The sequence below is a fragment of the Elephas maximus genome, chromosome 3 (assembly GCF_024166365.1).
Source record: "Elephas maximus indicus isolate mEleMax1 chromosome 3, mEleMax1 primary haplotype, whole genome shotgun sequence".
Taxonomy (NCBI): Eukaryota; Metazoa; Chordata; class Mammalia; order Proboscidea; family Elephantidae; genus Elephas; species Elephas maximus.
In genome coordinates this window covers 74,363,671-74,387,047 of record NC_064821.1, presented here as the reverse complement: position 1 = coordinate 74,387,047, position 23,377 = coordinate 74,363,671, and positions in this window count along the sequence as shown.

The window sequence follows — 23,377 nt, the reverse complement described above, 5'->3', positions numbered from 1 at the left end:
AATTTGGTTAGCCCACTTTCCTTTACCAATAGTCTGAGGTCTCCAGGCTGTGTATAAAAAAATGTAGGTTCCAATTAATGTCTAGGGCAGTCACCACTGATTGCACCACCAAGACCATAAAAGGGGCCCGTTGTCACTGCCAATGGAGACAGAAAGCCCGGATAGAGGGACAATTTTGTTCACAACCTCAGAGACCTTTTCAGTTCTGCAAGGCAAAGCTTCAACCCAGTTAGTGAAGGTATCAATAAAAACTAACAGATAAATGTAATTCTCGGGAAATCGAGGCATCTCAGTGAAACCTACCTGCCAGTCATCTCTAGGCATTGCCCCAGTTCACTGGACCCCTGAGGGCACTTCAGCAGTGTTTTGGAAATTGTTTTTTTGAGAAGATGGGGCAGCTCTTTTCCACTGCCAAAATAGTGGTGTAGACCTTTGGTCCAATTAAATACCTCTTAACTCAATCATATAGTCCATTGAGTCCATAGTGTGTGGGCAGGTGGGCTCTCTGTAGGATAGGGTGTATGAGTTTTGATGGAATGAAAATCTTTCCATGGGGGTGTACTGCCATTCATCCTTGTTTAGAGTGTGCCCCCCCCCCCGCCCCAGGTCTTGCCAATGTCTTTATCTTGTTGGGAATAGTCTGGGTGGAGGTCAGGTGGGGGGTAACTCCAAATGAGGAATTAGCGGGGCTACTATGATAGGTTTCTTTTGAATCACAACTTTCTTTGCTGCTGCATCTGCTTTGTAATTACCCTTGGCCACCACGATGTCCCCTTTCTGATGCCCTCTGCAGTGTACTACCACTACTTGGGTGGGTAGCAGAATGGCTTGTAAAAGTTGTAAGATCTCTTGGGAATATTTAATATCTTTACCTCCTGCTGTTAGGAGTCCTCTTTCCTCCTGCTTGCTCCGTGTTCTTGCAATACCCCAAATATGTACTTGGAATCAGTATAAATAGTTTCTCACCTACCTTTGGTGATTTTTCAGAGCCTGCAGCACGGCAATGAGCTCAGCCTTCTGGGCAGAGGTACCTGAGGGAAGCACGTTAGCCTCTAGAGCCTCCTCCGAAGTGATCACTGCATATCCAGTTTTTCTTTCTCCTTGTTCCATGTAGCAGCTTCCATCAGTGAACAGTTCAAGGTCTGGGTTTTGGAGTGGCTGGTCAAAGAGGGCTGGCCAACTGACATACACCAGGTCAATGGTCTTTAGGCAATCATGGTCCTTTTCTTGCCTTAGCAAGGTGGGCAGTAGGGTGGCCGGGTTTAAATAGATGGTTTCTCCTAGGATGATGGCTGGGTCATCTAACAGTACTGCTTGGTACTGGGCCATTTGTCCCAGGAAGATGTAATGTGACCTTCTCTACTCTAAGATGGTCAGAACCCAGTGGAGTATGGTCACCCAGAGAGGTTAGCCAAGGGTGAGTTTCTTAGCTTCTTTGGTGACTAATACTTCTGCCGCTACTGCCCAAAGGCATGCCAGTCATCCTCCGGTGACCAGGTCTAACTGCTTTGAGAAATACACCAAGTCCCAAGAGTCTGAGTAAGTACCCCAGCTACCACTCTGACAGACTCATGTACAAACAGGTCAAAAGATTTATTCATTTCAGGGAGTCCTAAGGCCGGGGCCTCTATCACCTTAGTTTAAATGGTATCAAAAGCCTATTGTTCTGTCCCAGCCCATTCTAAGGGTCCTGTGTCTTTCCCGTTTAAGGCTCGGTATAAAAGCTTGGCAATAAGTCTGAAATTTGGGATCCAGATGTGGCAAAAAACAGCCATTCACAAAAAATCCTCAGAGCTGTCTCCAGTTGGTAGGGATTGACAATCTACCGAGAGCTTCTTTGTGGGCAGGGAGGAGTTCTTGCTCGCCCTGTCTCATTTTAAAACCCAGAAAAATCACCTCCTTTTGGTCAACCTGAGCTTTTTCTTCCAAGACATGATACCCTGCATTTCCGGGGAAGTTCAAAACTTCTATGGTGTTCTGAACAGAGTAATACTTACTGTGACTGGCGATAATTAGGTCCTCCACATATTGGAGGAGGGCACCATTGGTCAGGGTCAGTTGTCTCAGTTCTTGGGCCAAAGCTGATCCAAACAGAATAGGACTGTTCTTAAAGCCCTGTGGGAGGACTTGCTAACACAGCTGCTATTTCTCTCTTTTTCCTGGGTCCTCCCACTTGAAGGCAAAGATTTCCAGACTTTTCTCCCCGACTCAGATGCAAAAGAAGACATCCTTCGGGTCTAGCATGGTGAACCTGAAAAAGGTGGGGGACCAGGTTGACAACAGGGTATACTGCTTGGGAATTACAGGGTGGACTGTGACTGTTACCTGGTTGAAGGCTTGCAGAGCCTTAACGAACCAGTATTCTCCATTTTTCCTCTTCACTGGCGGGATGGGGGTGTTGAACTGTGACTGACATTGAGCCTGATGGTCCATGCTTCAGGTATCTGGTGATGATTTTTCCCAGTGCCTGTTGGGCCCCCACTCAGATGGGGTATTGCTTAAAAAGGAGGGGAACTATGCCCGGTGGGAGCTCAACTGCCACAGGAGGAATTTTTTGGAACATCCTTGCACCTTGTTGGCCCATACACACGGAACCTCTGCGTCCTTGATGTCTGGCCCTACCGATCTTTGCAATAGGCACACCAGTCTCGGCTTAACAGGGGTTGGAGCCGCTAACCTCCTTCTTTCCTCAGGGACCCTCCTCTTCTTGGGCCTCTGGGAGACAGGCCATTTCCCTGCAAGGCAGTGGCCAGGAATGCAGCCTGTCTCTTCTGATTGGTGATTTTTCTCTTTTCCTGTTCCCGGTCCCAACTGGAATATACCTGGTAGGCAAGCTCAAAAAGCCATGAGATCCCTAACTCCATAAAAAAAAAAATACCTCCCTCAAATTTTGGAGTTTTCTCCGTATATCCAGGGTATTCTGCCTGATAAAAATCATATTCACTACGTGAGCATTTTCAGAACTCTCAGGGTCCATGTCTACAAACTGTTTAAAAGCCTCTCGAATTCTTTCCGGAAACCTAGAGGGATCTTCGATTGGTTCTTGTTTGATCCCATATATTTTGCTAAGGCTTTTTTTGTTTAGGCACCATTCAACCCTTCTAAAAGGCACTCCCTATGATAAGTGAGGCAAGTCTGTCCCTCAGCAATATTCTGATCCCAGCCAGCATTCCCCATGGGGAAACTCTCTGCCCCTGGCTGATTTACTGCCTGCACTTCAAGGCTCTGTCGGCCTCAGCCTCAGCCTCAGCCTTTTCTAGAACCATATACCTTTCTTCTGGGATCAGGAGCACATCTAGCAGTACCTGACAATCTGCCCAATTAGGGTTATGAGTGTTAAAGATGGAGGCAAAAAGATCCTGCATTCTCTTAAGGTCTTCCCAATACCCAAGACACTGGTTTTTCCAGTTATAAAGATAACTTGTTGAGAAAGGTTGGTGGATCCAGGCCATACCAGTGTCTCCTGCCAGGACTTGTTGGAGGGGATGCATGCCCCTGGGCTCAGCTGTGTTATAGCTCTCCTGAGAATCAATTGCCCTTGTGTTACTTTCGTTCCCCCTAGTCACCAAATTGGAGTGCCCAAATGCTTGGGGAGGGAGGGCTTGGGAGGGGCGGATACAAAGGTGGGAGGGGCGGATACAAAGTTGGGAGGGGCGAATACAAAGGTTGAAGGGGCTTAACTGGTGAGGCTTGTCACTGGCACTGGCACTGTGGCCCCATTGGGTGAAGGCAGGGCATAGGGAGGGGGCAACAAGGGTGCTAGAGCAGAGGGAGGCCGGAGCAAGGGAGGCAGGAGTGCAGGGCTGGAAAATCCTCTTCAGAGTCAGAAGGGAGGACTGGCAGTCTCAATCTGCCAGCCCCCTTCCGGACTAGAATTTTACATTTCTTCTGCAAACCGTTGTCCTGATACAGAGTCATGAAAGCTTCTACATAATACTTCTCAGCCCACTTTCCCTTGCAAATACAGAAAAGGTCCAGCTGAAGGATGGTATAACATAGGGACCCCTTTTCTGGCCATTCCTCTCCATCTGCTAATTTATATTTTGGCCAGGCATTATTGCAAAGGAAAATCATTTTCTTCTTTTTCATCGGGCTTGGCCTGAAATATTTCCAGTTCGCAAGGATGCATTATAAGGGGCTGCAATTGGAAATTTCTTGAACATTTCCCATTCTTCGTACACACATAGACCTTACATACTCACACAACCTAATTCGGTGCACCAGCCTAATGGCAGATAACTAGAGCCTTTTACACTCTCAATGGTCAATTCCTCCCCCTTCTTGGGACTCTTCTAAGGCGTTACCTAGGAATTACCCTATTAATTACCAAATAACCCAAATACCTAATGCCCTCAGTAGCCAATTCCTTCCACTTCTTGGGACTCTTCTAAGGCCTTATCTAGGAACTTACCAAATAACCAAGGAGCATTTCGTGTCTCCCACAGAATCACCATTAGGTCTGAGGTGGATCAGCTTTCAGGGCTGTTCCAAAGTCTCCAGGAGAAATCTCTTGGTGGCGCCAGATATTCTGATCTGCCTCCGGAACCAAGCAGATGACTCCTGGTTGGCTCATCAGAAATGTTACCAAATGTTAACCCAAGTTCCGTTCTGCGTGACTCTTACTGGCCAATAAGTGAGAGACAAAGGAGGGAGAGTAGAAAAGTATCTTTATTTCATTGTGCAAAGAGAGGAAGCCATCGGGACCGCTGCTGCCAAGACTGCTCCATGAAGGCAAGGGGAAAAGTTAATTTTAAGGGGTTTACAAGTAAAGAGTTCATACAAGTTATGTCAGCAACATTCTTAATCATACTACGCGGGCACCAGATTTTCACAGGGCAGGCCAAGCAAAGGAACTAGGATTCTAATGCAAAATTTCGAGGCAGGCCAGGCAAGCTGCTTTAGACAATGGAATTTTCTGCAGCCTAGGGACCTCTGTCTTACTACCAGAAAGCAGGGCTTCTTGGAAAAATGGCAGTCCCCTTGTCCAGGACAAGGAAAATAAAAAGCAAGCCTGGGATATGTTGAGCCAGCAAAAGAAAAGAAAGGAAAGGGAGGGAATGGGAAGGGATGGAAGAGAACTGAAGGGAAAGGGAGGGAGAGAAGAGAACTGAAGGGAAAGGGAGGGAGAGAAGAGAAAGGAAGGGAAAGGCAAAAAAGGGAAAGGGAAAGAAGGGAAGGAAAGACAAAAAAGGAAGAGACGGGAAGAGAAGGGAAAAAGAGAAATATTTGCCTCTAACAGAGGTGACTATCATATCAACTCCTTCCTCTGAAAATGAGTAATTAGAAGGAAAGAATTAAGTATTTACGTTTTTTTTTGAAGAATTGTATTTCATCCCTAATTGATAAAGAAAGTTTCTTTTTTTTTCAGAAGAAAGCTAGATAATAAATGTAGAAGGAAAGACAAAACTAGAAAATCACTTTTGTATAAGCCCCAATAAAATAAAATCCAGGCATGTATCATAGAAGCTAAAGCTTTAAGGTGAAAAGCTGATGAGAAACAGGATATTTGCACAGCGCCAACAAGTTATCCCACAGGTTATTTTCTATTTCTAAAGTAAAGGAAACATAATGTCATGAATCGAATTGTGTCCCCCAAAAATACGTGTCAACCTGGTTAGGCCATGATTCCCAGTATTGCATGGTTGCCCTCCATTTTATGATTGTAATTTTATGTTAAAGAGGATTAGGGTGGGATTGTAACACCTTTGCTCAGGTCACACCCCTGAGCCAATATAAAGGGACTTTCCCTGGAGTGTGGCCTGTACCATATTTTATCTCACAACAGATAAAAGAAAAGGGAAGCAAGCAGAGAGTGGGGGACCTCATACCAACAAGAAAGCAGTGCAGGGAGCAAAGGTGTCCTTTGGACCCTGGGTTGCTGCTCGGAGAAGCTCCTAATCCAGGGGAAGAATGATGACAAAGGCCTTCCCTTGAGAGCCAACAGAGAGAGAAAACCTTGCCCTGGAGCTGAAGCCCTGAATTTGGACTTCTAGCCTGCTAGACTGTGAGAGAATTAATTTCTTTGTTAAAGCTGTCCACTTGTGGTATTTCTGTTATAACAGCACTAGATGATTAAAACACATATTTATTACAAAGAAAAGATCTTAATCAAACGAACAACAGGGGACAGCCTAGCAGGTGCCTTTTAATGTCTTGCAATGGGACATACAGAGCATCATCTATAAATTATTCTTTCCAAAAATGTTTAACCTGAAACTAATCAAACCTTTATATCTAACCTCCAGTTTACAGAAAATACAGGGATATGGAATAAATTAACCATCATTACAAGTAAACAATCGGACAAATCCAGAAGGTGTGACATTCTGTAAGACAATTAGCTCAGTCTTTTCAGAAAGTCAATATAATGAAGGGTGAAAAAAAAACAGAGGGAAGTTCCCAGAGTAAAAGAGAATAAAGAAACAATAACCAGAGACAATGAATGCTTCAGCCTTGATTGGACTCTGGTTTATTTTTTAAAAAAGGCAATAAAAGACATTTTGGAGACAAGCGGAGAAATTTGAATTTAGATTTGGGACATCTTAATAAGGACTGGGTATAGGCCCCCAGATGCTATATGCTCTGGGGAAGGCTCTGGACCACCTATGGTTCCTTGCTTTTATTTTACAAAATATAAGTAATTCTACATTTTTATGATAAAATTAATACTAAGTATTATACATAAGTCACAAAATAACACCATAAAAATCTAGAGATTACCACAGTAACATTTTGCTATAGGTCTTTTCAGAGTGTTTTTTTTGCCCACACGCAATTTTGTAATATTACTCTTCTCAACTAATAGTTTATTGTGGGCATTTATACCTGCAGTTTTATATATGTATTTTTTTGTGTGCATTTTAAATGGCTGCTTAGTTTTCCATTGCCTGATTGTACTATAATTTATGTCATCATTCCCCTTTATTGGACGTTTCAATTATAAAATGTTTTGCCATCATATCGCTGCCACGAACAACCTCACAGGATGATTGTTGAATATTGTTTAGAACTTAATTGACCATGAATTTATTATGGTACCAATCTTTCTGATTATGTAATTTTTTTTTCTTCCAGCAAAACTCGATAGCATGAATGCAGCAATAGAGACTGTATTATTGGGCTCTTTTTTGTTTCATGATCGAGGTTACACCAACTCATAGCAACCTCATGTATAACAGAAGGAAACGCTGCCTAGTCCTCCACCATCCTCACAATCGTTGCTGTGTTTTAACCCATTGTTGCAGCCACTGTGTCAGTCCATCTCGTTGAGGGCCTTCCTCTTTTTCACTGACCCTCTACTTTACCAAGCATGATGTCCTTCTCCAGGGACTGGTCCCTCCTGATAACATGTCCAAAGTATGTGAGACAAAGTCTCAACATCCTCACTTCTAAGGAGCATTCTGGCTTTACTTCTTCCAGGACAGATTTGTTCTTTCTTCTGGCAATCCATGGTATATTTACCATTCTTAAGACACCAGTAAGAAATGTATTGATAACAATGGTTGATATTCTGAATCATGGCACCTAAACTGGGTAGGAAGGAATATGAAGACAGGAAGTGATAGATGGAGAAATAGAGGGGACTAGAAACCAAAGCTCTTTACCTGTATTTTTCTCAGCTGCAAGTATGAGAAAACACAGCTCAAATTGACTTACCAAGAAAATTTATTCTTGTTCATTCATTTGCTGGCATGTCGCAAAGAGTAGGCTTCAGGATCAACTTAGCCAGTTTCCCCAGCTCCATTTCTCTGGATTCCCTTTGGTCATGCTCTCTGTATGTGGCTTTAGTTCTAGGCAGGCTTCTCTCAAGGTACTAAAAAGGGCTGTCGCAATCCTAGGCTTCATATCCACACACCACATGCAAAAGGAGTATTTTTGGCTCTTTCTTAAGAGTGTGGAAACCAATTTTCTAGCCTCACCTCCAACCCACTATTGCATCTCACTGGCACAAATTGGGTATTCATTCCTGAATCAATTCATACTGCCATGGGAATGTCATCTTTGATTATCTTAGTGTGTACCTAGGTGGAAAATGGGCCAAAGAGATTACCTTTGGCTGAAACTGGGAGTAGGGGAAGTTCTGAGGCACATGGGTTTCATGGGAAGAATAGTTACATAAGTGGAAATACAGTACTCTTAGGAAGTGTATCCCTGGGTAGCACAAATGGTTTGTACTTGACTACTAACCAAAGGATTGGTGGTTCAAACCCACCCAGCAGCTAGGAAGGTTGGCCTGGTGATCTGCTTCTGTAAAAATTACAGCCAAGAAAACCCTATGGAGCAGCTCTACTCTGTAACACATGGGTTTGCCTTGAGTTGAAATTGACTAGACCACAATGTGTTTGAGGAAGAGGGGAGGCAAACAGCACTGCTCACCATGGGCACACTAATAAACATGTAATAATAGACTGTGATGAATGCTATGAGGAAATGTGGTGGGGTCGGGGGAGGGGGGAATTACTAGGGTTAGGGAATGCCTGTTTGTGACATTTAAGTTGAGTCCTGAATGAGGAGTGGGAGTTAGCCAGGTGATGAATGCAGGGAAGAACATTCCAAGTAGTAGGGACTGCATGTGCAAAGGTTGGGAAGATGTCAGCCTTTTGGGGAAACTTAAAGGAGGCCAAAGTGTTGAAGTAAGATGAAACAGGTGAAACAGCGTATGACACAGACACAGGCAAAACCACGCAAGTGTAACAGGAAGCCGAGTAACGTGACCTGATTTACATTGTGAGAAAATCACTATTTTTTGGGAGCTTGGGTTAAAGATGGTCAAGAGTAGAAAAAGGAATGCTAGTCAAGGGGCAGTTGGAGCCAACCAGGTGGGGGTGATGGTAGCCAGGATGAAGGCAATAGCAACAGGATTGGAAAAAAAAAATGGATATGGGGGCAAGAGATAGAGAAGATTAAAGGGTGACTCCTAGATGTCTAATGGAGCCCTGGTGGCACAGTAGTTAAGAACTTGGCTTCTAACCAAAAGGTCAGCAGTTCAAATCCACCAGCTGCTCCTTGGAAGCCCTATGGGGCAGTTCTACTCTGTCCTATAGGGTCACCATGAGTCGGAATCGACTCAACGGCAACAGGTCCTGGCTTGAGCAACTGTATGGATGATGATACTATTTACTGGGATGAAGAAAGGGGGGTAGATGGTAATGGTTGCACAACAAAGTGAATGTAATTAATGTCATGGAATTGTACGTGTAAAAAAGGTTGAAACGGCAAATGTTTTTGTTACATGCATATATTTACCACACTGAAAAAAAGAAAGGGGTGGAAGGTTGGGAAGAGAGCTTAGGGGGAAAATTATTATGGACCTGCTAAGTCCAACAGGAGATACCAAGTAATCGGTTATGCCAATCTGGAGCTCAGGGGAGACTGGCGTCTGGATTAGCTGAATTGGTGATACCAGAAGTGGTGGGGACTAAGACTAAGATGTGGCTGAGCTGGATGGAGTGAAGGAGGTAGTCATGAAGAAGCCAAGGACTATGTGGCCCTCCTGTGAATGTCTGATTTACCCAGTGTAAAAGAGAAATTTCCAGTAAATCTTTGATGATAGTAAATTGTAAAAAGCTAAAATCCATGTTCCTACTGCTTTTAGTAGAATTAAAACTGAAATTAGCAATGCTGGCTTTTAGGATCTTTATCTGGTATAGCAACCTTGGGTAGTTAGGGAGGTATCTTCTCTGTGAACAAGTCAAAATATGAAAGGAATGCACCCAAGAAGGGAGGTGCTGACATAGCTGCATTTGTGAAAAATGGCCTCAAGAAATATTCTTTCATGATAGGAATGTAGAAACAATATTTCAGAAAAGACCTTGGGCGCCAATCTACTATTTAAGTTCCCCAGGCAACCTGAAAGGTTCAGCTTGAGCAAAAGGGCCTAGGTGAAAAATTTTATGGCCAGCCTCAGGCATCTGTCACTCCAAGGACATATTTTACATCAAACTAAACACTTTTACAAGGCATGCGTTGTAAACATCTCATGACTATGGCTGTAAATATCTATGTCCAAGTGTACTTTGTAATTGACCATTGTAATCAATCTTTGTAGCCTACCTAAGCATACCTGTTCGAAACCATCAGCAGCTTCTCGGGAGAAAAACGTGACAGTCTGCTTCCATATGATTTACAGCCTTGAAAACCCTATGGCGTCTGCTACTCCATGGCAGTGTTTTCTTTTTTTTTTGAAGCATATCTAAGCATATGTATCCAATGGAAGCCGCTTGCCAATTTGCTTGACCCTCCCTCTTCTGACCTCAATGAATGTTTAACCAATTAATGATTTTTGTTGTAATTTCGTTTTTCAGACTGTCTTAGTAAAAAACCACTCAGGCCTTGAAATTAAAATTCAGAGGATTTATTCAGCATAAAGATTCATCCGCATGAAGGAAACCACCCCCTCAGGTAATTGAAAACATGGCAATTTTTCAGTGAAAGGGTCTCAAAACAAATTTATATATGAGGTTACAATAAGATCATACATGGTTGGCTTTTAAATGAGGTCATAGACAGGGAAAGGTCTTCTATCCGATTATACAAATGGACTATAGGATTGGTTACAGAGGCTGCACATAGAAACTTAGGTGGGCACAGAGATTAGAAATCACAGTCACAGGACGCTTGCTATACATATTTCTAGAGTAGGTCATAAAAGTGTTTTGTTTGAAGTAAAGCACTTCCTTGGCTGTCATCTTTGATGTAAAACATTTCTCGGAGATATTCGATACCAGGTCTTGCTGGAAGTGGCATCCCCACGCCCCCCCTTCTTAAAATTTGCTTATTTAAATGAAATCTTTCAGGTGCCTGAAAGCTTCAGATAAGGCTGGGCACAGGTCATAAATGTATTTATATCAAAGCCCCTTCTTTGGAATGCATTTCTTTCACATTTTGGCTTGACCACAGAGTGAAACTCCCTCCGTTTCCACGGCTAATAGCAATTAAGGAGGCAAACTGCAAATGCCTGGGTGGCTCAGTGGTTAAGAACTCAACTACTAGCCAAAAAGTCAACAGTTCGAATCCACCAGCCACTCCTTGGAAATCCTATGTGGCAGTTCTACTCTGTCCTATAGTGTCACAATGGGTTGAAATTGACTCGATGGCAATGGGTTTGGGGTTTTTTTGTTTTTGTTTTGGTGAAAAGTCTGGGTTGACTGCTGAGAGCAGCTAAGTAAATAAAGACTCCCAGGCAGGCAAGTAAAAGGGACCAGTTTAATTCAGCAAAAACTTTTCATTCATTCAGTTAGCCCTGGTCAAAAGGCTTCATGAACTTCTTCTTTACAAGCCCTATAACCATCCCCTCGGAGACATCTTCTCTGAAATCACCATGTTTCCACTTACTTGAGCTGGTGCTTTCCTCTAATTAAACAGATCTTTTGAAACTGAATGTAACTGTTGTTATTAAGTACCATCAGGTTGCTTCCAATTCACAGGGACCATATGTACTACAAAACGAAACATTGCCTGGTCCCATGCTATCCTCACAATCATTGCTGTTTCAGCCCATTGTTGCAGTCACAGTGTCAATCCATCTCGTTGAGGTCTTCCTCTTTTTCGCTGACCCTCTACTTTAACAAGCATGATGTCCTTCTCCAGGGACCTGTCCCTCCTGATAACATGTCCAAAGTATGTGAGATGAAGTCTCACCATCCTCGCTTCTAAGAGGTGCTCTGACTGTATTTCTTCCAAGACAAATTTGTTCATTCTTCTGGCAGTCCATGGTATATTCAATATTCTTCTCCAACACTGAAATTCAAAGGCATCAATTCTTCAGTCTTCCTTATTTATTGTCCAGTTTTCACATGCATATGAGGCAACTGAAAATACCATGGCTTGGGTCAGGCGCACCTTAGTCCTCAAAGTGACATTTTTGCTTTTCAACACTTTAAAGAGGTTTTTTGCAGTAGATTTGCCCAATGCAATACGTCATTTGATTTCTCGACTGCTGCTTCCATTGGCTTTGATTGTGGATCCAAGAAAAAGGAAATCCTTGAGAACTCCAAAATTTTCTCCATTTATCATGATGTTGTTTATTGATCCAGTTGTGAGGATTTTTGTTTTCTTTATGTTGAGGTGTAATCCAGACTGAAGGCTATAGTGTTTGATCTTCATCAGTATGTGCTTCAAGTCCTCTTGGCTTTCAGCAAGCAAGGTTGTGTCATCTGCATACTGCAGGTTGTCAATGAGTCTTCCTCCAATCCTGATGCTGCATTCTTCTTCGTATAGTCCAACTTCTCAGATTATTTGCTCAGCATACAGATTGAATAAGTATGGTGAAAGGATACAACCCTGACGTACACCTTTCCTGATTTTAAACCATGTAGTATCCCCTTGTTCTGTCCAAACGACTGCGTCTTGATCTATGTACAGGTTCCTCGTGAGCACAATTAAGTGTTTTGGAATTCTCATTCTTCCCAATGTTATACATAATTTGTTATGATCCACACAATTGAATGCCTTTGCATAGTCAACAAAACACACGTAAACATCTGTCTTAGTTATCGAGTGCTGCTATAACAGAAATATCACAAGTAGATAGATGGCTTTAACAAACAGAAATTTATTTTCCTCACAGTGAAGTAAGCTAAAAGTTCAAATTCAGGGCATCAGCTTCAGAAGAACGCTTTCTCTCTCTATTGGCTCTAGAGAAAGGTCCTTCTCATCAATCCTCCCCTGGTCTAGGAGCTTCTCTGTGGAGGGACCCTGGGTCCAAAGGATGCACTTTGCTCTCAGTGCTGCTTTCTTGGTGGTATGAGGTTCCCCTGTCTCTCTGCTCACTTCTCTCTTTTATATCCCCAAAGAAACTGGCTCAAGACACAATTCAATCCTGTAGATTGAGTCCTGCCTCATCAAGGCAACTGCTGCCCGCCCCCCCTCATTAGCCCCCCCTCATTAATATCATAGAGGCAGGATTTACAACACACAGGAAAATCACATCAAATGACAAAATGGTTGACAATTACACAAAACTGGGAAACATGGCCCAGCCATATTGATACACACATTTTTGGGGGGATACAATTCAATCCATGACAACATCCTTCTGATATTCTCTGCTTTCAGCCGAGATTCATTTGACATCAGCAATGATATCTATCCCTTGTTCCACATCCTCTTTTGAATCCAGCTTAAATTTCTGGCAATTCCCTGTTGATGTACTGCTGCAACCATTTTTTAATTATTTTCAGCAAAATTTTACTTGTGTCTGATATTAATGATATTGTTAGGTAATTTCCACATTCTGTTGGATCATCTTTCTTTGAAGTGGGCACGAGTATGGATCTCTTCCAGTTAGTCAGTCAGGTAGCTGTCTTCCGAATTTCTTGGCATACATGAGTGAGTACCTCCAGTGTTGCATCCATTTGTTGAACATCTCAACTAGTATTCCGTCAATTCCCGGAGCCTTGTTTTTCACCAATGTCTTTAGTGCAACTTGGACTTCTTCCTTCAATACCATCAGTTCTTGATCATATGCGACCTCCTAAGATGGGTGAATACCGACCAATTCTTTTTGGTACAATGATCCTGTGCATTCCTTCCAATAAATCTGAATAAATCCTCTGAATTCTCACTTAAGGCCTGAGTGATTTCTCTATGTGACACCAGGGTGATGGCAAGAGTTGGAGCTCAGAAGAACACTTCTGGCCAGGGACAGTAGTCTTCAGTGATTGCAGAAGAATGTCCAGGATGTGAGAGCCAACACAGACAGGAAGGGGCTATGAGATGGTACAGGTTCACAAACGACATTAGCATCCAAAGAGCAGAGGCTTTCACGGGACCTGACAGTAGGGACCTGACCATAGACTATGGCAGTTCAGATGTGGGCCCTGGAGCCAAAGTACCTGAATTGCAATCTGGGCTTCCCCACTTAACTAGGTTTGTGACCTGAGGCAACTTATTAACCTGAGCCCCTGTGACCCCATTGTAAAATAGGGATGAAAACACTACCACTTAGTTGAGTTGTGGTAAGGCTGAAACTATGTTATCCATGTCAGGTCCTTAGCAGAGTGCTTGGCACTCAGGTACTTAATAAATGCTAACCTTTACCAGTACCAGTTGCCATTGACTCATGGTGACCCCATGTGTGTCAGAGTAGAACTGTGCTGTATAGGGTTTTCGATGGCTGATCTTTCGGAAGTAGATCACCAGGCCCTTCTTCCAAGGAGATTCTGAGTAGACTCCAACTGCCAACCTTTCGGTTAGCAGCCAAGTGCTCAACTGTTTGTGCCACCCAGGGACTCCAAGTGCACACTAGTGATATTTTAATCTCCTTTATCCCAGCCACCTGGATTTTTGACTATCCAGTAGAAAAACCACAGAACCAGCAGTCAAGAAGCCTAGCTGAAAGGCATCTGCTATTTTAGTTCTATGTACATAGAATTGTGTGCTTCTGGACAAATTCCCTTTCTGAGCATCAGTTTCCTTATCTGGAAAATGGGCATAACATCTTCACTTGAAAGTTTTGCATAAGTAGGTTTCAATGAGATAAACTTTGAAAGGATTTTTAAAATTGTTATGTGACATATAGACTAAGCCTATGATTTTTACTTCTGTCTCTCATCTTTTTCCTGTTTCAGAACCTTCTTCCCCAGCTCCCAGCACTCAGACTCAGCTCTCTGATCAATAATGGGCAGCTGAGAGGGTCAGGTTTGCTACTGCTTGCATCTGGTTCAGATGGCCCACCGTTCCATGGACCTTCCTACAAGAGCAATGTTGTTATTGGGTGCTATCGAGTCGATTCTGACTCAAGATGACCCAGTGTGACAGAGTACAACTGCCCCACAGGGTTTTCTAGGCTGTAATCTTTATGGGAGCAGATTGCCAGGTCTATTCTCCCATGAAGCGGCTGGTAGGTTCAAACCACCAACCTTTCAGTTAGCAGCCAAGTGCTTAACCACTGTACCACTACGGCCAGTTAAGGACCTGGGCTTTTGAAAAGAGGCAGATGTGGGGGCAGCAAGTACACCTTTTATGCTTCCCACATGATACCAGGAGGGCAGTTACCTCTTAGCCCTCTGCACAGGCCTGAGTGTGGCCAGCTCGAGCTTAAGGAGAAAACCCTGTACTGATGGGGGTCGGCAGACCTGGATCCTAGTCCAAGTGTTACTACACTTGCCCAGTGACCATGAATAAACCCCTAGGACTTAATTTTCTCATCTATAAAATAAGGCTTTCAGGAATCTTTTCTAGCTCAAACGTCCTAGACCACTGCTCTTTAATAGAAATATAATGCAAGCCACAAATGTAACTTAAAATGTACAATAATTTATTATTTAATAATAATAAGTGCATAATTTAAAATGTTTCTAGTAGCCACATTGTAAAAGTAAAAAGAAACATGTGAAATTAATTTTAATAATACTTTTTATTTAACCCAGTATATCCAAAATATTATCATCTTGACATGTAACCAATATAAAAATATTGAGAAATTTTACTTTTTTTTTTTTCACATAAGTCTTCAAAATCCAGTGTGTATTTTATAGCACATCTCAATTTGGATTAGCCACACTTAGAGTGCTCAATAGGCACATATAGCTAGTGGCTACCGTATGGGAGAGCACAGCCCCAGAATTCTTGGTCTTGGTTGCTATGGAGTCCAGGTCATAGGAGAATGGAACAGGGAGAGGGTACAGAATGTTAAACCAAGAAGCCTAGCCCTCCATTTCTCAATTGGGAACCATGAAGAAGCTGCCTCCTGTTTCTCCTGCTTCACTTTTCCCTCTACCTGCTCCAATTCCTGCTGTTGCCTCTTCAGTCCTGCCTGCCCTATCTCCCACTTCTCTTGGTTGTCTGCCTTCTTCACTCACTAGACATCCAGGACAGCTGATCCCTATTTCTACCTCTTACCCTTCCTATCCTCCTATCTTGGTTACCTCCTCCCCTACCTGTCCCTTTACTCCTTCTCTTTCCTTCTGTGTCTCTGCCCTCCCCATCTACCCACCATCCTTTCCGACTTGCTCCCCTCTCTTCTCTCAATCCTTCTGTTGCCCTTGCCCCCCTGCTCCTTCCTCAAGCTGCCTGAGTCCTGTAACTATCAGGTCCCTCACTCCTCCTCTTCAGACCTCATCCCCAAAGATGCCCCGATCTCACCGGATGATTCCCACTGCCTACTAGGGGACTAGATGCCAGTCAGATTCCTGGTTCAGCCCAGAACCTCTGGCAACATGAGCACTGAGCAGCCTATTGACATGAGGGCCAACCGATAGCTGGCCCCAGCCCACAAGAGCAACTCCCTCAGGTAGGATTTTTTCCCTAGTACTACATTCTCAGTTATACTGGTCTTGGCCAGCTCTCTGCCTATCCAGATTGGACTCTTTCAGATAAGAGAGTTCTTGTTCTTGCCTACATTTGCTGGCCAGTCTTAGTGGACCCCAAAATTTATAACTGATCCCTATACCCTGTTGTACCTGTGATCAAACCATGCCTAACAGCAAGAACAGGGACAATGTAGTCCTTGGCCTCTCTCCCATCTTCCAGGAAGGCAAACCCTGTGGATCTGGTATTGAAGTAAATGCTAGAAAGAATGTTTCATGAAAACATGTAAACAAGACTCAGAACTTGCTCCTCCAGGGAGATCATGACTCTTTTCCTCCCAGATTTCATCTTTGCCCCAAGATGTGCAGAATATTAGCCATTCCAACAACCACAAACTCCTTAGACTTGAGATTCTGACACCTACAGGAAGAAACAGGTTTCCAGTGGATTCTGATCAAAGCCATGTCAAACTCTGAAAGGTTTCTATCTACTGACTCATGATCAGAATTCAAGAATAAAAGAATCTAAAAGGCAGAATTGCCTATATTCTATCCAACAATGATAAAAGGTTAAACTCTATTAGGAAACTTGAACTTTGAGCCACACAGTCTTCGGAATGTCACCATAAGAAGGGGAATGGGTTGAGAAAGGAGGGAAAAGAATCACCATAAAGATCCCCTAGCTCTCCCTTCCTTCTCAATATAAAGTACATTGGTTGTTGAAGCCAATCAGAAGAATCAGATAAGACTCAGTCATCTGATAACTGCCTTTCTTTTCATCCTTGTGTTGAGGCCCAGATACCTCAGGTAGATTTCCTAACACAGAGATCCTATAGGGCATATCAAAATAGACTGTGGAGAATGCCAACAGACCGAGGAGCCATTTGCTATGAGAAAAAGGAAATGATTCCTGAGGTTTTACACATTCCCTGATGCCTGAAAAATCATAAGCAGTTATTGAGAAGTCGATTCCAACTCACGGAGACCCCATGTGACTAGAACCGTGCTCCACAGGGTTTTCAATGGCTATGTGATCTTTCAGAAGCAGGCTGTTAGGCCTTTTTTCCAAGGTGTCTCTGGGTAGATTTGAACCACCAACCTTTAGATTAATAGCTGAGCACTTAAAACTATAGAGAGTGGTAAAAGGAAAAGGCCAGTCTAACATCAAGAGCTTGAGATCTTGGGCCTTACTCCTCCTTCAGGGCCTCACTGTACCTCACTGATTACTCCTAGTCCCTTCCTGGATGCTTTTAGCATATCCAGGAAGATGCTAGAAGAATCCAAAACAAGTTCTCTTTTTTTTGCAATAGTTTAATTAAAATAATATTTTGTCAGGCCACTTCATCCTAAAATAGCATCTGACTAGCTTTAAGAAACATACGTAATACCATAGGGAAATAATAATAATAAAGGATAGGGAAATGAAAACAAAGCCAAATAAAATGAAGCGAAGACTTGATGGACAAATTGCAAACCAGAGAGGCCTACTTAGTTTTCAGAAATTGGACCTTAAACATCTGAGCCTCCTGGTGGCCAAAATTTAAATCATTTTAATTTCACACTAACTGAGACAGAACCAAATCAATCACAAATGTCTAGTTTCTGTAAGAAATTAGTTGTTCAAGAAAGGTCTCTGGAGTTAACGTTTAGGTTTCCTGTTTCCCCAGGATGCACCGGACTAGGGGTTAGCATGAGCTCATGCCTCTTCTCCTAATGCAGGACTTCCAGCCATGCTAGTCCTACCTCCCCCATCTATTTCCAGGAATCTTCAGAAGTGGAGTTGGGTTGGGGACCTCATATGTGGTCATGAACAAGCCTTTTCCTTATCAGGTACTGTCCATGTAGACGTCCTCTCCTGCCCTGGCCCTGTGCGTAAAGTTTGCAGCAGAGTTTTCAAAGACATTTCTCACCCCTACCTCCAGGGCACACCCTTGAACTGCTTCCTGCTGGTCTCCCCTGCCTCTAAAGATGCAGAAGCTACTCTGTGGTCTCTGAAGTCCTCAAAGCACTGGAGCCAGACCAAGTTCTCTGCAAAAGGAAAGACAAGGTCCCCTTTTCCTCTGTGTTACATTTGCCACCTGGCACCAAAGTAAGGTCCTCTGAGCCCTGGTGACTCTCAGGAGATTTTAGTGGCAACAACTCGTCAGCTCCTGCCTGCAGCCCCTTTCCCACTTTGGCTCAGATGAATCCACAATGCCGATCCAGGACCAGCCTTAAGACAGGCTCTGTTGCTAATCTTCCCTCCCTTGGCCCTCACCCTCTAGGTAGCACAATTATGGAAGATCTTCTTATAATGAAGATATGAAAAATAAATGTGTTTATTATGTAATGGCAGACAAGACCAGAACCATCATCTTCACATATAAAGAAAGTCACTAACAGCGCCCTAATCAGAAAATCATTACCTATGCAAATCGCTATTCTATTTGTAGTGCATTTAGGCAAAAATTTTTAATAGGATCCTGCCCTTTACTGTTCTGATGCTCTTGACTTAACTAAGTGGCTTTTACAACAAAGCAGCTCTCAACCTTGAGAAATGGGAGGACTGAGCCCACTGAGAACAAGGCCTTCCTGAGCTCCCTGCCTCTTCCTCTAAGCACCATGGGATGGAGTTTCTGGGGTGCAGGCCACCCCATGGGTTCCTGGCAGAGACCAGGTTAGAAATGAAACAGGGACTTAAGAAGAGGTCATCAATTCCCTGCAGCACGAGGTGAGAGAAGTAACAAACAGGTACAGAAGGAACATGCCTTTATCCACCTAAAATGTGCTCTTGGAAGTAATCTCAGGTTTGCCTAAATTCAGAGTGATGGGAAAATGATGCTGGACATGTTAATAACACTAATGTAGGAGTGTGAAGAGATAAACTGCCAGGAGCTGTGGATATAAAGATTAGAGTGTCAGCCACCCAGGCTTCAAGGTCCAGCACGAACGCCACCTCTCCTGCAAAGCGTTCCCTAACCTTCCACTATACATGGCAACAACTCCTTGTAGCAGGCTGTGGCAGGTGCTTAGGATTGGCATTTGTTGTTACTGTGAGGGGGCTAAGGGAAGTCTGAACAGAGGAGGGAATCAGAAATTGAGGTAAAGGAATGTTTTACATGATTCATTTTGACTTTAGGTACTGACTCCATTCAGAAAAAGACTTCCCAGGCAGCTGGGTAACCTCAGTTCAATGGGAAAATTCCCTTAGGAGGGTGGATGTGTTTGCGAGACTGAGTCTGTGATGAGTCTTAATGTGTAAGCCTTACTGGGATGTGTGAAGGAGGCTGGTTGATGAGTCACTAAGTGTATATGTAAATGCATGTGGTGGATGGCTGGGCAGAGAGACTCAATATGGCTGCAGGTAGAGTAGAGAAGTTTGAGGGACCCCAGAATCATCCAAGTGGGGCTGGCCAACAGGTAGCTGGTCTCCTAGGTCTGAAGCTCAGAGGAGAGGCCAAGGCAGGGACAGATTTCAAAGTCCTCAGCATCTACACAGTGGTAAAAAATGCAAATGGATGAGACCATTCCAAGTGAACAAAGAAGTAGGCCAAGGACAGAACTCTAGGGCGTGAAGACCCAGCGCATCGTGGTTAATGTGAGTCTGCCCCAGACAGTCACACCCACTCCTGACGCCATCATACCCACTCCTGATATCATTGCATTTATTACTTCAAAACTTCTGCAAACTCTCCTTGAAAGGGTTATTATTCCCCTCCCAAAAGTGACGAAACACAAACTCTCCTCTGCACCCTGAAGGTAGAAAGCTACCCCCAATTCAGGGCCCCAGATCAGGATGAGGCAGGAAAAAAGGGCTACCCAAGGGTACTGACTGCTGTATTTTTCAGCATAGGAGGATCCCAAATGCTTTCCACTGATTGGGGCAAGGAGTTCTGGGGGAACAATAAGGCTGAGAAAGGCACGCCCATGAGTTCAGATGCTGGGGCCAAGGCCTGAGAAAAAACTGGGTCACTAAACCACCTGGGTTCCACCTTTTCCACACCAACCTCTGGGCCTGCTGCCTCCTGAGGGAGTCTGTGGAATCTGAAGCCTTTAGGTGCCTTTACCAGTTACCAGTTGCTGTCAAGTTGATCCTGACTCATGATAACCCCATATGTGTCAGAGTAGAACTGTGCTCCACGGAGTTTTCAATGGCTGATTTTTTAGAAGTAAATCACTAGGCCTTTCTTCTGAGACACTTCTGGGTAGACTCAAACCTCCAACCTTTTGATTAGCAACAAACCATGTTAACTGTTTGCACACCCAGGGACCTTTTGGCACTTTTTAGTCACTTCAGAGAAATCGATGCCCTTCTTAGGGCAAAGAGTACAGAAATCAAGTAAAGGAATGCAGCCGTCTCTATATATAATGCCCTCCTAGGTAATATTTATCCCTTTGATTTTCCATAACATATCCACACCGAGGTCTGCCCTGCGGCCATGCGAGCTGAGAACACTTGTCCTCTCTTCATAGAATGGATCTACTTCCCAAGAGTTGACTCAGGTTAACCAAGCTCAGAATGTATAAAATCAGATGTCAGTTTATTCAAGCAGCAAAGACCCAATTGGAGGATGTCTGAATGCCCTGCAAGGTAGTGGGTAAGGCCTCACACATGGAAACCACCTGAAAGAGTACTTCTTCCAAAGGAAGAGTAAGACAGGAAGGGAGGGAAGTCTCTCTCCTGTTCCATGCTGCTCTTGCTTTCACTGGCTGAGACTTTACAAAGAGATGTGGGATAAAGAAGAAAATATTGTTTGATGGTTATGAGAGGAGGGAGGGAGGGTGGGTGAGAGAAGGGTATTCACTAATTAGATAAAAATAAGAACTACTTTAGGTGACGGAAAGACAACATACGATACAGGCGAGGTCAGCACAACTGGACTAACCCATAAGCAAAGAAGTTTCCTGAATAAACTGAATGCTTCAAAGGTCAGCGTAGCAGTGGCAGGGGTTTGGGGACTGTGGTTTGAGGGAACATCTAAGTCAATTGGCATAATAAAATCTATTAATAAAACATTCTGCATCCCACTTTCGAGAGTGGCATCTGGGGTCTTAAATGCTACCAAGCGGCCATCTAAGGGGCATCAATTGGTCTCAACCCATCTGGACCAAAGGAGAATGAAGAACACCAAGGACACAAGGTAATTACAAGCCCAAGAGACAGAAAGAGCCACATAAACCAGAAACTACATCAGCCTGAGACCAGAAGAACTAGATGGCACCCGGCTACAACCAATGACTGCCCTGACAGGGAATACGACAGAGAACCCCTGAGGGAGCAGGAGAGCAGTGGGATGCAGACCCCAAATTCTCGTAAAAGACCAGACTTAATGGTCTGACTGACACTAGAAGGACCCTGGTGGTCATGGCCCCCAGACCTTCTGTTGGCCCAGGACAGGAACCACTCCCAAAGCCAACTCTTCAGACAGGGATTGGACTGGACAATGGGATGGAGAGGGATGCTGGTGAGGAGCAAGCTTCTTGGATCAGGTGGACACTTGAGACTGTTGGCATCTCCTGTCTGGAGGGGAGATGAGAGGGTAGAGGGGGTTAGAAGCTGGCGGAATGGACATAAAAAGAGAGAATGGAGGGAGGGAGTGGGCTGTCTCCTTAGGGGGAGAGCAATTGGGAGCATGTAGCAAGGTGAATATAAGTTTTTGTGTGAAAGACTGACTTGATTTGTAAACTTTCACTCAAAGCACAATAAAAATTAAAAAAAAAAAAGAGTTGTGGGAAAGGAACAATATAGGTAAAAGCATCAGGACTGTTCACTGAAAACATGAGCCAAGAGCAGCAGACAGGTTAACACTCAAGGGGGAGAGAAAGTCACCATCTACACTTCCGCACAGAGCTCAGCTTGGCTCCCATAGTGAAGGTTCCAGAATACTCAGGACTACATTGAGAATCATGTGTAAGCACTGATGGAGGCAGCATCCAAAAGATGACAGGACTATGAGGGAGGTGGGGATTGGTCTCCGTTCCGTAGGGGCTTCCTCCTCTACAATCTGTCTACAATCTGGTGTTTTGTCCTAGGCCCAACTCTTCTTTGACTGTATACATATTCCTTTTCTCACAATTTTAACTACCATGCATACACAAATAACTCTCTAGTCCTACCTTTTCCCCTAGCTTCAGGCCCAGCTATCCAAATGCCAAATCTCCTAGGCCCATCAAATTCAAAATGTCCAAAATTAATCATCATCTGCCCTCTTGCCCCATCTGTACCTCTTCTTTGTGCTCCCACTTTTTAACGACGGCATGCCTTACCCAGTTACCCAAGGTATTCTAGCTTTCTTCTGCTGTCCATAATTCTGTCTCTGAAATCTCTCAGACTTACCTCCTCTCCTTCATTGTAACCACTGCTCTACATGGGGCCCTCACCTTCCAACTGGAAATACTGCAATAGTTTCCCAATAGACTGTCCTAATTGCATCATATCCAAGTTGCATACAGCTATCAGAGAGATTTCAACAGTACACACCTGAACATGTTACCCTGAGCCCGGTGTCCAAGCTCTACTCACACAGTGCATGAGGTCTTCGATGACCTTGCTCCAGCAAGAAGCCTACAGTTTCCCCTAACCCTACCCTGAATCCATGCTATTTCACACCACTTTGCCTTTCCCTAGAACTCCCTTTCCCAGTATCCTTTTACTATTGCAGTTACTGACATCTGCTAGTTTTGATCCCGGGCTCACCCCATGACCCCACCCTCTCAGAGATAACATGAGCCAGGAAACGTAAACTGGGAAAGAATTGACAGGGTTTGATGCACCGATAGGCAGTAATCCCAGGAGATCTGGTCATTGGGAAGAGAGGTTCTGAAGCAGAGGAAGGGATTTTAATCTGCAGGAGTGGCAAATCTCTCCACTGACTTCCTCACATGTGATTCAGAGGAAGTCCCATCCTTCAAGGTTCTATCACATCCTTTATCTCCCCAAGTCACAAGATCACCAAGGTACAACTGGCATCCCAATGTCATAAGTGAAAGCAGGAGAGGGAATTTTCCTTTAAAATCCTATGGAAGCACAAGTCCTTAGTCAACATTTTTAAATCCTTCTAAGGAGAAACTCTGGGTGGCCAAAATGCTGCACATTAGAAGTGGTACTGTATTAACCTTCCTGATTTGGTCTGTCCTGTATGACACTG